A 13,704-nucleotide genomic window follows, 5' to 3' on the forward strand; every position below is an offset into this window, starting at 1 on the left:
GATTTGAAGGAAAATAATGCCTTTAACAGCACTACTTGTCGGGGCTGCCAGCTTTAGTCAGTCAATTGGGGACTAGCTTTTCCAAACCGACTTATCTTACCTACAATAATTGCTAAAAACTTTCATCTTGAATAGTCTTTCTCAGGGTGACGAACTTTCGGAGCGTCCTATAGTAAAAGCTCCACTAGTACCAGTTACCAGAAGGATCAAGGATCTATGGTCTGAGCCATAATGTGTGATATTTCTACGAAGTTCATACTTTCTACTTCTAATAAGTGTAGAGGTGTGCTATATTTTCTACAAACATCTTTCATTGTCCTTTGTGTAACTTTTGCTTCATATTCTTGTTTATTTTGTCTTGCAGGAGAGCTTGAAATGAAAGTGAACGTCTTTTGGGGATTGTTGAAACTGATCTAGATTTTAGGAGAGCGTTGCATGTTTCAGTTCTTTAGTGGGACTTGCACTACTTCCAGTTTTAAATAGGCTTTTAGTGGTAGCCTAGTAAATTAAATTTTTTATTGGTAATTAATTGCCCATGTTTATGAAGAGTTGAAGACCTACCTACTTATACCTATACATATTTGAATAATAAGTAGATAACTAGATATGTATCTATCTAGATCTAGAAGATAGGTTTTATTGTTATTGTGAATAATCATTCCCGTTTTCCTGTTGTGAAATCGTCAGTATTTCTTCAATTTTCTAGCATCAGACTATTCGGTCCGTTGACAATCAGTTGGTCATTTGATCTCAGCTTTTGCTGAAGCGGGGTCAAATGGATGTCGTCATCGGAACGCTTTGACCAGTCACGGAGTGCGGCTTCTAGTATTTCAGGTTTCTCATCCCAGCTATTTCAGCTTGCGGTTTCCCGCCACATCACGCGCAGACAGACGAAATTCTACCGAATCTCATGGTTTTGGTCAGCCATATTGATAGTCCCACCTTGGTATTACTTACCACTATTTATTATTTACGCGAGAGAGGTTATTGAACAATACCAAGGGAGCCTGATACTTTAATAGCATCGTTTTACAGCTTGGAACTTTGCGGCCGTGGATATCGATATCATTTATTGATACTCAAGACGTTAGGTGTGTCCAAACATAGTCGACGCCGTTGGTCGATGGTCGATCGACGGGATGGAGAGTTGATTCTATGTTGTAGAGGCAGTGTACGGTTTCAGTCGACGTCAATCAGCGGCGTCGACTATGTGTGGACACTGTGGACACAGCTTTACAGCTTATAGAATACACATACCATTACATATTCAGAAAAAAAAACTATTGATATTTCATCGCGTTTCAAAGTTTGTATATCTGGTGATGATTTTACTTCCTCGAAAAGGGTTATTGTCTTTGGATAGACTGAAATTTGGAAGAGCACCTATTAGTTCGTCCTTTCTTAAGTGTCAATAAGTTAACATAATCGTGATCAGCTTTTCTAGTTTCTACAAAAGTACCTAGTATCTCTCAAATTGATCTTAAAATTAGACCTGAAATGAGTTCCTATTTTGGGTTCTCACAGATCATCGAAATGAATTATTGTGTGCAGTGAAAGTGATTATCCCAAGAGTGCTTCTTCAGAGTTTTTATTAAAAGCAGAGTTTTAAGATAATTAAATCCTTAGAAGTGATGCATTACAACAAATTATTTTTAAATTCATTATTATTATCGTCTGTCGATGTTTTAGTGCAGTTTTTTCTCGGGAATCTGTAGCAGTTTGAAACAAGTTGTTCAATAATACCCGGCAAATTTGTTCGGAACATCATAATTAGATTATAAAATGTGGTTATAACCACCAGTAAAATCATACCTAAAATCCCATGTCTAGTTACTCCTTTGGAACTAAAGAGGAGTCAGCCAATAGCACCAACACAATGATCCACACTTTATTGACAGTAAAATTGACCTTTCACATAGACCAACGAGGCGATCTATGGGCCTCTCGGATCATAAAATTTCATAAAGGCAACAGATCTGTAATCCAGATCTGGATTATGAACGAAAACAATATCTATATCTAGTTTTACTGTCTAACAGATCTAACACATTTCCATTGTTTGAATGTCAAGCACCTTAATCCAATTAAGCGGTTTGATCAGTACATTCACCATGGAAGAATCTTGGGTTAGAACCTTAGAGCTGATCTCTTAAGAGGAGGATATGGATGATCTACTTATAGAGGTTGTCAACCCTTCGGGCCATTTTTCGTCAAGTCGCCTTCCTAGACGATTGGTCACAAGAATCACAGGGCGGTGTCAAACAATGATTGCAACTCAACTTGAAAGTTATGAAACACAATGGGCAAAAAATACACAAAGTACATTAGCACATAAATTAATTATTATCATTCCGCATAAAGTGGAAGGGAGGAAAAAAAAAGGAATTCACTGCGCTAAATTTTCATGAATTGACTTGGATTCGGACCACCAACCTCGAGACTCAAAAGCAGCCGTGCTAACCACTACTGAGGTTGGTTTCCTCATAAAGTGTTTCTGCAATTTCACAATTTCTCGTTCAGGTTTCTCCAGCATCCCCATAATTCCCGTCAATACGACGGACGGTTTTCCAGATTTTCATCAGAACCAGACTTCCTCGCAGACCGTTCAGTTTGTGGCTTACCAGTGTACTGACACGGAACTGGCAGTCCCAGTTTTCGTCAAGTCGCCTTCCTAGACGATTGGTCACAAGAATCACAGGGCGGTGTCAAACAATGATTGCAACTCAACTTGAAAGGTATGAAACACAATGGGCAAAAAATACACAAAGTACATTAGCACATAAATTAATTATTATCATTCCCCATAAAGTGGAAGGGAGGGAAAAAAAAGGAATTCACTGCGCTAAATTTTCATGAATTGACTTGGATTCGGACCACCAACCTCCAGACTCAAAGTCAGCCGTGCTAACCACTACTGAGGTTAGTTTCCTCATAAAGTGTTTCTGCAATTTCACAATTTCTCGTTCAGGTTTCTCCAGCATCCCCGTAATTCCCGTCAATATGACGGACGGTTTCCAGATTTTCATCAGAACCAGACTTCCTCGCAGACCGTTCAGTTTGTGGCTTACCAGTGTACTGACACGGAACTGGCAGTCCCAGGTTCATTACCTCGTTGTTTTTCTGTTCTGCTGGAGTTGTCAACCAGTTGGTTCACATTGCCATGACTTCTTTTCTATTCATTAGAGATGACTTGATTGTTTCTTTTGATTTCATTCATGAAGACAAAACAATTGATTGATGACTCGCTTGGCTAGTAGTCCAGAACTTTGAACTTTACTATCAATATTAGTCCTCGGTAATTTGTCTGTGTCCTGGGTTCTGCGCTAGCTGCTAGCTGTTTCTTGTTTTGTGTAATACCTACGGATCGTATAGCAATAGAAGATCGATCATCTACTTCTGCAGAAGATCAGTTCATACTATAGAATGTACCTCGTCACCCCTTTTTAAATCAACGGAAAACATTTGATAAAACGGTCGCCCTTTTGTAATAAGATACTTTGCCAAATCACTTTTTCATAAAAATTTCCTACTCCTAAACCACAGACTTCGGCATAGACTATAGACTCTTGTTCCATAGACTCTTGTTCAGCTATAAGTTCTGGACCAGGTGTTGTTAATATGTTTTGTTATTCTGGTCCTAGCATTCATTGCGACCAGTTTTTATTTACTTTACGTGTTTGCGGCTCTCGTAGAAGAAGTAAATTGTCTTCAGGATGAACTTTATCTAGGGTAAAAAATTTGTAAATTATTAGATGGTTTTTATTAAAGTACCCATCATTATTCATTATATCTGTATTATAGTCCTATTCGTCACCACAACCGATTGATGACTTACCATTTGGAGGACAATGCTGAACCTTTTAGTGATAGGTGATTGGACATCGAAAAGAAGCTGAATAGCTCAGTTTTCCATTCAAAAAGATAGCTTTTAACGACATGTATAGCAGTTTTCATAAAATCTGTGAATACACAAGTATTCATCAAATCTTCACCATGACTAATCTCTTTTCCCGAGCCGGGTTAGAATCAGTGTGCTGTGAGATGAATCCGTATTGTTACCATCATAGTGATAATGATCTGTCCATAATCATTTCTTACAACTCATTTAAGTCGTTCAGTTTCATTCAGTTTTTTATGACAAGATCGTTTGACCATAGTGATAATGATCTGTCCATAATCATTTCTTACAACTCATTTAAGTCGTTCAGTTTCATTCAGTTTTTTATGACAAGATCGTTTGTTGATCCTTGTTTTAATTATTTTACCACTCTTAAAATAGTAGGTACCTATATGCTTTGTCCTTCAAAGTTTGGGATTTTTGAGCAGCTATTTTAAGTCTAGAGTTTTTTCACCCGTTAATTGAATGTTTCAATTTAGTATCGTCTGGTGCTAGTACCCTGGGAATGACTTGTTGATGGCTTCTTTGAGAATGTATTTATTATAGAGAAAAAGTTTTAGGAATATAGCAGACACTTTTAGTTTATGAGTAAAAAACTCTCATTTTGATTGTCATGTTCATTATTTGGCTTTTTTTAACCCAAAGATTTGGACTGCGGACAGTTCTGACATTTTTTGAAAACAGAAAGTTAATATCAAAATGAGATATACTACCCAAGTTCCCAAGTACTTCACTGTCAATACTAAAATTACACTCAACACGAACAAAAGTTCCTGCACAATGCATCACACACCTAGAGCCTATAATATGTATAGTAATTGTAGTACATACTATGTACACCCTAGGTATCAAATACATATCTATGGACCTATAATAAGTTTGAAGAAAAATTCCAAATTTAGTATAGTTCCATCAGTGGAGGATATTGATTTATCTGGAAGTAAACTAAATATAATGTACCTTTCAAACTAACTTGGTTTTCAATAGAAATTGAATACCGTAAAATAATTAAAGAAGATTGCAAATAAAAATTGGAAAATTGTTTGAAAATGAACATTGGTTCTTCTTTTCCTACACTTTTTCCTTCATCTATCGTTGGACACTGACACTTCGCGGCTAGATCAACTGTTCAGCATTTACCATTAGGAATGAGGACTGGTGATGAATCTAATGTGAGATGTGAGGCTACACTTGAATATGAACGTGAAATCAAAGAGACATTAAAACCACATTTGGACACATGGACCGACCAAGGTTCTTCGTCCCTTGTTTTGTGAAACTCGTAAACTCGTCTAGGATACTCTCTGACTTGGAAGTTGGAAGCACTCTGGCTGGGTAGTAACCAGGGCTGGAGTGTTTGATACCGACATTTTGTTCCATGAAAAGTAGCCATCTATCCCAAGAAGGATTACTTCTGGCGGTTGAACTTGTTGACCTGGATTTTGACAACAACAAAATAACAAACGATTGGCCACATAGCCTTTACCACCTAAACTTAAAGGAACAATCAGAATTGGAAAATTCCCAACCTTTCAAAACTTAAGAGATCTAATGGCACTTCTGGAACATACCGTAAAATATCCCACAAAATATCGTACAAAACATGTTGTTATGTTTATTCCACAAAGCATGTTAACACAATCATGTTGATCGTACGTTGTACAAATGTACACACATTCCTTAATTTCTTCAGAGACTTTCATGAGTTTCATCCATTTTAAAATGTTAGTTGCTTGACACTTTCTTACTACTATTGTGACAAGCTGACGAGGCGAGGCCTGAGAGTTGGTTTAAAAGCAGGGTCCACACTTATGTTGGAAATTTTGGGCGATAACTTTGTACGACAACGTTTCCTAAATATGAGCGTGTTGTCAAACTGTACTTCGTTACAAAATTGGCCCAACAAACATCAGAGACATCTCAAGAAATAAAGCCTTTAACACCTCTTATTCCTCACAGCTTCCTAATATCTATCTTCCCCATAAAGCTCTGTCCACACATAGTCGACGGCCGTCCATCGATGTACACTGCACTGTCCATACTGCCTCGATAACATAGATTTACGTTTTTAATACGTCTTGAACACCTCTCTTTCTTCATAGTTTCCTAACATCTATCTCTCTATAAGAATACGTCCGCCGTACATTTACGTACAGATTCCTATTCTCTATCCAGTGCATACGACTCTCAAAGTGATTCTCAACGCATTGCAACAAGTTAGTAAAAGTTCCACTGCATAAAACAATGTCGGAACCAGACCCCCCTGCCCCCCGCGCTTCGAACTGGTTTCAAGGTTGACCGTTTTGTCAATGACCAGATTGACCACCGAGCCACCATATGGTCGGGGTCAATCGCCGAGACAAAGAATTGCATGTTTCAGTTCTTTAGTGGGACTTGCACTACTTCCAGTTTTATATAGGCTTTTATTGGTAGCCTAGTGGCCCTAGTGAATTCAATTTTTTATTGGTAATTAATTGCCCATGTTTATGAATTGTTGAAGACCTACTTATACCTATACATATTTGAATAATAAGTAGATATGTATCTATCTAGAAGGTAGGTTTTATTGTTATTGTGAATAATCATTCCCGTTTTCCTGTTGTGAAATCGTCAGTATTTCTTCAATTTTCTGGCATCAGACTATTCGGTCCGTTGACAATCAGTTGGTCATTTGATCTCAGCTTTTGCTGAAGCGGGGTCAGATGGATGTCGTCATCGGAATGCTTTGACCAGTCACGGAGTGCGGCTTCTAGTATTTCACTATTTCAGGTTTCTCATCCCGGCTATTTCAGCTTGCGGTTTCCCGCCACATCACGGAAAACCCTGCCTTCATTTCTGTTAATTTTGACACTTTTTACCAACTTCTCTACAATGAAGTACAGAAAACAGTGGGCACTTCTATCGAACCAACTTTGAGTGTCCATTGTGATCCAGTTCAACTTGGTGCATTACTAATTTAGGTCTTTCAATCTTATTTGACCCTTCTGTATAAGGAGCACCGATGTTTGTTTTACCATCACCGATAGGCTGGGGTATTCGCGTCGGTTCATTATTTACCTCTTCATTTACTCGCATTAGTTCTGCTTCCAGGAGGTTCTCATATGGCACCAAAAATGTCTGCGTTATTAACTTATTGTGGAACGTCTAGCGTCTGTGTGTTCTTTTCGTGGTCAATTTCGAAATTTTCGAGTTTGAATTCTGAGCTCCCAACCGGTCTAGGAATACTTCACAAAAGGAAATAATTTTCCACTAAATATGAGTAAAGCCTTGAAAAGTGCACCTTTTGAACGATAATGGAACAACGGCGGAGCCCAGAACAGACCTTTTAGGACCAGACCAGACTGTCAAGGGACTTTTTTTCGTACTATCAAGTGATATAAGAAAATGTAACTCATTAATGATCACCTGAAGCGTTCCAAATTCTCATTCTTGTCAAGTTCACTAAAAGTTCCTTGATGTTTTCTCCAGGCACATCGTCAATTACCTCTTTGCCATCATCGCAATACGCGGTGACAAAACGATTCTTTGTCGCAATTCCTGCGCTTATCTTGCTTATCTTTTCGGATTTTCTCATTATGTTCTCTACAATCTCTACATCAGGCATCTAATGAGTCCATTTCTTCATTTACTCGCATTAGTTCTGCTTCCAGCAGGTTCTCATATGGCACCAAAAATGTCTGCGTTATTAACTTATTGTGGAACGTCTAGCGTATGTGTGTTCTTTTCGTGGTCAATTTCGAAAATTTCGAGTTTGAATTCTGAGCTCCCAACCGGTCTAGGAATACTTCACAAAAGGAAATAATATTCCACTAAATACGAGTATAGCGTATAGCCTTGAAAAGTGGACCTCTGGAACGATAATGGAATAACGACGGAGCCCAGAACAGATCTTTTAGAAACACTGTCAAGGGACTTTTTTTCGTACTACCAAGTGATAGAAGTAAATACACCTCATTGATGATAAATCACCTGAAGCGTTCCAAATCCTCATTCTTGTCAAGTTCACTAAAAGTTCCTTGATGTTTTCTCCAGGCACATCGTCAATTACCACTTTGCCATCATCGCAATACGCGGTGACAAAACAATTCTTTGCCGCAATTCCTGCGCTTATCTTGCTTATCTTTTCGGATTTTCTCATTATGTTCTCTACAATCTCTACATCAGGCATCTAATGAGTCCATGGTACTTATACAATACCTCTTTTACATACTTGTTGGTACGTTTACATACATTAGGTTTGGAAGGTATTAGGGTAAATGTCTCAGACTAGGTTTGCCTATTTTACGAGCATATTTGATCTAGGCGTAATGTGTTCCGGTTCGAATCTTAAATGAAATATTTACTATTGAAAGATCGGTTTTATAGCTGATGTCCTGAAATTTCAGATCTCCATTTTGAGCCCCTCATTCTTGAAAGACACTGCTAGTCCCAAACCCAGCTAGCTCTGTGTACCTACCCTTCTTGTCCCCTCTAAGAATGTCCTTAAATTAAAAGAAAGTGTCCACCGGCTATATCTAATAAGTAATACTGCAAAATGTCAAAGTGCATGTCACAGATGTCCAATAATAAATGAGATATTGTTTTATAAATATTAGATTATGATTTTTTTTCTCCTCCATTTCTGCTAATAACTTGAAACTGGTTACTGAAAATGTTAAATTCTTTCCGTAGCTCGGTGGTCTAGACAGGTCTACCAATAGACTGGTAATGTTCAGGAATTTAGTGGACGGCAAAAAATGGATACACACTCGCTGTTTTCACAGTTTAATTCCTGCACAATTCTGATTATTATTTAACTCTTGTGCTATTTGCCCTTTCGATTTCTTTTCCACTGTGGTGCATTATTTATACCATTCCTCAGCTGTAGACTCTTGTTTCTTATTTGGTTTCCTAATCAGTTAACGAATGTTCCAGATTAGTCTTGATTTATTCACACGAGCTTAACTGAAATATGCAGCTCTGATAATGATATGTAATGATTCCTTCGCTTTGAGACTAGTTTTGCGTGAAATGAATAAATACTTTCGACATTTCATACTGACGTAATGAAAACAAGTACGAGTAAAACTCGTCAGTATTGTCACAATAATGTGACGTTTGTGTCGTAGATGTTGACAACGCTACTTTAAATTCCCGATTTCGAAAAAGTATTCAGCTTTGTCTCATCCACATGTCAGGTAGACCCGTTTTAAAACCATTAACAGAAGAAAATTACTGCGAGTCAATTGAAATTTTGCATTCTGATCAGAGATATTGAACTGCTTGCGAAACTCTTGTTCAACTCCCTCTCTTCGGTCAAAAGAGTCCTTAGAATATTGTCTTTCCATCGTTTTCTTGAACAATGAAACTGTTATCCTAAGGACATCAGCTAGACCGTATTCCAACACTCTTCGTTCCGGTGAATTCAACACTATTTGGCATTGTTGGTCTTCTACAAACAGAACGAAGCTCGATAGATTTTTGGCACGATATCGCTTGGAACAATTAAATCTAATTTATTCTATTATGTAACGAATTTCGCTTTGAATTCAGGTAAAACTGAATTGACTGAATACTCAATGACTTTAGCAGAAGGTGCTGCTGAAGTTTTGCACAATGGCCTTGGAACGAAAGCAAAGCATGCTTATAAAATAAGACGTAAGGACGGTAAAAGACATGGTACATGTCCCCTTGCAGAAAATATACCAGTACCACAATAGTGTTGAAAGTACATAAGTAACTAGGTATCATGGTATCAACTATCAAATAAACGTAAACGACCCAAGTCCTCCGATTCAGTCCCGCTTTTGTGCCAAATTCTGCTCTTATCTGATAGTATCTTACAGTATCTAATCAAATTCATCACACCCTCCCTGATGTCAATGATCAAACACAATTTAACCTTCACCTATGCAAAATCCACAAGTGATAAAACTTTAGCAATCAATCTACGTAAGCTTGCGATTTGTTTCAATACGTCTTTGTACTTGTACGTACTTCTATTATGTTCTGAACTACTCGTATGGTGTGAGTACGGTGTGTATTCTGTGCTTACTCTTTGAATTGATTTTACAACACCTCTATATCTATTTTAACACCTCTGCAGGGGAGTTTTACTAGGAGCTCAGAGGTTCATGTATCCCACCGCATAATGTTTCTAACAACTTTTTACCAACAGTCCTCTTTCTAACTCAACAAAACTTTGAAATTCGTTTAATTTTTCAGTATTTGTTGATAATGACCGCCAAATAATCTATTGTATGGTACAAGTCTCTTCTAATATAGGCAAAAAGATGTCAATAGAATTTGTGCTACTACCAAGTTATTGTGATGTTGAACGTAAAAAACACAAGGTATACCATATAGCATTACAACATGTACATATTGCATAGTTGATCGTATATCATTTGACTCTGAAAGTCTCAACTATTCAGCAACAGTGAGATAATTCAATTAGGTACCTCCTTTGTTTTTCTCAATTTGCGTGTGTACACTCCGATGTCATAACAAATCTGCTTAGTAGGATGACGTCACCCAAAGCTGCAAAACGTGGCCCTATAGACTTGGTAATAAACTTGGAAACTAGGTCACGATATTATGACAATAAGTTGTGTCTTGGTGGATAATTTTCACATGCCTCCTTTGTAATAGATTTGGTTGGTAATCCCCTTATCCCCATCACAATTATGTAGACGCACCTCACAATCCAGTACGAAATGTAGTAGACTGCATCTGAATGATTCTTATTCGTGTGCCATCAGATTGCTCGATATTACTGTATTTGATAGAGATATTGCATCAGGATGGGCTAGTTCTAAACCTTTTGAAGTTCAGGGATTGTTTTTCGATAACCACGCGGTTGGTCAAATTTTTGACGATTTTTCAAGAGTTACAGTCACGCAGAAGTCACCATTAGTTTAAACATCAAGTTAAAGACGGATTTGAGATGGAACTTCTGGATCCTGGAGTCTGGAGGCCCATTGCTTATTCAAGAACCCACACAGTCTCACAATATTAATGCCGTTTCCTTGTCTACAACTACGCCTTGCTCCGTATTCCTTTTGTTTTCGCAGACTACAATGTTTACACAACGTTTTGACAAGTTCAATACAAAGCTCCCCAGGTTCATTTCCTAGCCCTTGCCCTTGTCCCAAGTTCCCACGTGTGTATAATGGTCACCCAAACCACCTTTATTCACCTCACTTGACACCTCTGCTCTGTTCCCATTGTCACTTTAACTTCTTGATTGCATTTTTCTGTAGGCCTCATCATCAGTAACATTACTGACATCTTCATATTCATTGGATTCACATGTAGGTATGTTTGTTTTGAATTCCTCTTCGATCAGGCCACAGGAATTTGGATCGACCTAGCTTTTGAATCGATCAGTTGCCAAAGCTTCCACTCTTGTTTCGAGTCAAGTTACGTCACTTGTTCCTCGTATATTTTACGAAAAGCTAAATGAAAATTCAATGCTGACATTTCACCCTAACAGTAAACAACTAAACCCTTAGATGAACACATGAGCAACAGCGTATGTAAAGGTAGTAGGTGATGACCTAATGTCTAAAAATTATTGTGGTGTTGGATATACAGTAATAAATGATCTCAATTAGCTTTTATTCTAAACGAACTCAGAAGTTTAGGACTTTGGGAGAATATACTCCTGGCGCACAAGTTCAAAGTTAGCGGTTCTTAGGGTCGGATCGGATTCGAACTCTCGACCTTCTAGTTCCAAAGTAAGACGTTGAGAATTTAATACCAGAGCTCTTGACTGGAAAATTGTTCTATTGTTTGCGAAACTAACTGAACAAAATGTCCAACTTTGAAAAAAGAAGGGGTTTCCAAAAGGTATCAATGTGCATTTGACTAACACCTCACAAAAATATGAATGGCATGTCTACAATAGGGAACTACCGTGACCCATATTTATCCTGAACATTTATGGTTCGTTCTCGAAACGTTTGGCTTTCTCCTATCCTGTACTCTCTGCGATTTCGGGACAACCTATCAGTAAATGGTTTCTTCAAATTAAATTGATCCCAATCCGCTCGATAAAACCTCCGTTGTAATTCCCACTATCAAACCTCAACCAATTCGCAACCAAACGTGCTATTTAGCGCTCAAACTCACAATATGTAATAACTCGATAAATTTCGTGGGTATCACAAAACTGAATCGGGATCTATGGCTTAAGCCAATTGATGTAGCATATTCCTGGCACTGCCAACTACCGAAGGCGTTTGATTCCGTTTGACTTGGCAATGGCTACTACAACAACCACCACAATATGTAAGGGGGCGTCACAAAAGATGTACTCAAAACCAGTTGAGCAGCCCTGATGATGGTAACAGCACGACATAACGTGTGCGCTACCGGAATCCTTGCGGTGATAATTAAAATAGTCAATGCACTCAATATAGTATCCACAACAGTCAATACAGTAGCCCAAACACTGTTACCAGCACTTGTCTGCCAGTAGTAGTAGGAGCTTAACTTTGGGTGCTGGAATATACCGTTATCGTTTACCACGGAGATAACATTATTACAATCAAACACTTTTAAGTTGGAAAGTTTACCAAATACAGCATCCAAGAGTCACAACAGTACAATACTTGGGTCTAAAAGACATTGCTATGTGAATTGTGAGTTTAACTCGTACTTGTGCCCTAAAGTGAAGCATTTAGTTTAGTTCTACAGCAGGTTATCACCTCTCCGCACGGGCATAATGAATGAAAATTTCACATTGTCAGTTGTCAGTAAACCTACTGAGATACTTTACCTGTTCGGGCTTTCTAAACTTGATAATAGTATTATTGTACCCGCGAATATATTTCCTAGAGAGAGTAGTAAATTCACACACCTGGTTTGCAGCAAGAGTATAAAACAAGTAAAAAATCTACAAAACACAGAAGAAATTAATAGACTGCTCACGACTCGAAATTTCAAGTATTTTTCCTGAGAAACCACTAGGAATTCTTTAATGTATATCACCTACATACTTACCGAGGTACAGAGATATCGTGTACTTATACAATACCTCTTTAACATACTTGTTGGTACGTTTACATACATTAGGTTTGGAAGGTATTGGGGTAAATGTTTCAGACTAGGTTTGCCTATTTTACGAGCATATTTGATCTAGGCGTAATGTGTTCCGGTTCGAATCTAATGAAATCATGACTGTTGAAAGATCCGTTTTATAGCTGATGTCCTGAAATTTCAGATCCCCATTTTGAGCCCCTCATTCTTGAAAGACACTGCTAGTCCCAAACCCAGCTAGCTCTGTGTACCTAATACCCTTCTTGTCCCCTCTAAAAATGTCCTTAAATTAAAAGAAAGTGTCCACCGGCTATATCTAATAAGCAATACTGCAAAATGTCAAAGTGCATGTCACAGATGTCCAATAATAAATGAGATATTGTTTTATGAATATTAGATTATGATTTTTTTTTCTCCACTTCTGCTAATAACTTGAAACTGGTTACTGAAAATGTTAAATTCTTTCCGTAGCTCGGTGGTCTAGACAGGTCTACCAATAGACTGGTACCAGTCAATACAGTAGCCCAAACACTGTTACCAGCACTTGTCTGCCAGTAGTAGTAGGAGTTTAGCTTTGGGTGCTGGGATATACCGTTATCGTTTACCACGGAGATAACATTATTACAATCGAACACTTTTAAGTTGGAAAGTTTACCAAATACAGCATCCAAGAGTCACAACAGTACAATACTTGGGTCTAAAAGCCATTGCTGTGTGAATTGTGAGTTTAACTAACGCGGCAACAGACTTACAGGCAGACCATTTCGTAGATGGGCCAATGGGTA

The sequence above is a fragment of the Diaphorina citri genome, unplaced genomic scaffold (genome assembly GCF_000475195.1).
Source record: "Diaphorina citri unplaced genomic scaffold, Diaci psyllid genome assembly version 1.1 scaffold234, whole genome shotgun sequence".
Taxonomy (NCBI): domain Eukaryota; kingdom Metazoa; phylum Arthropoda; class Insecta; order Hemiptera; family Psyllidae; genus Diaphorina; species Diaphorina citri.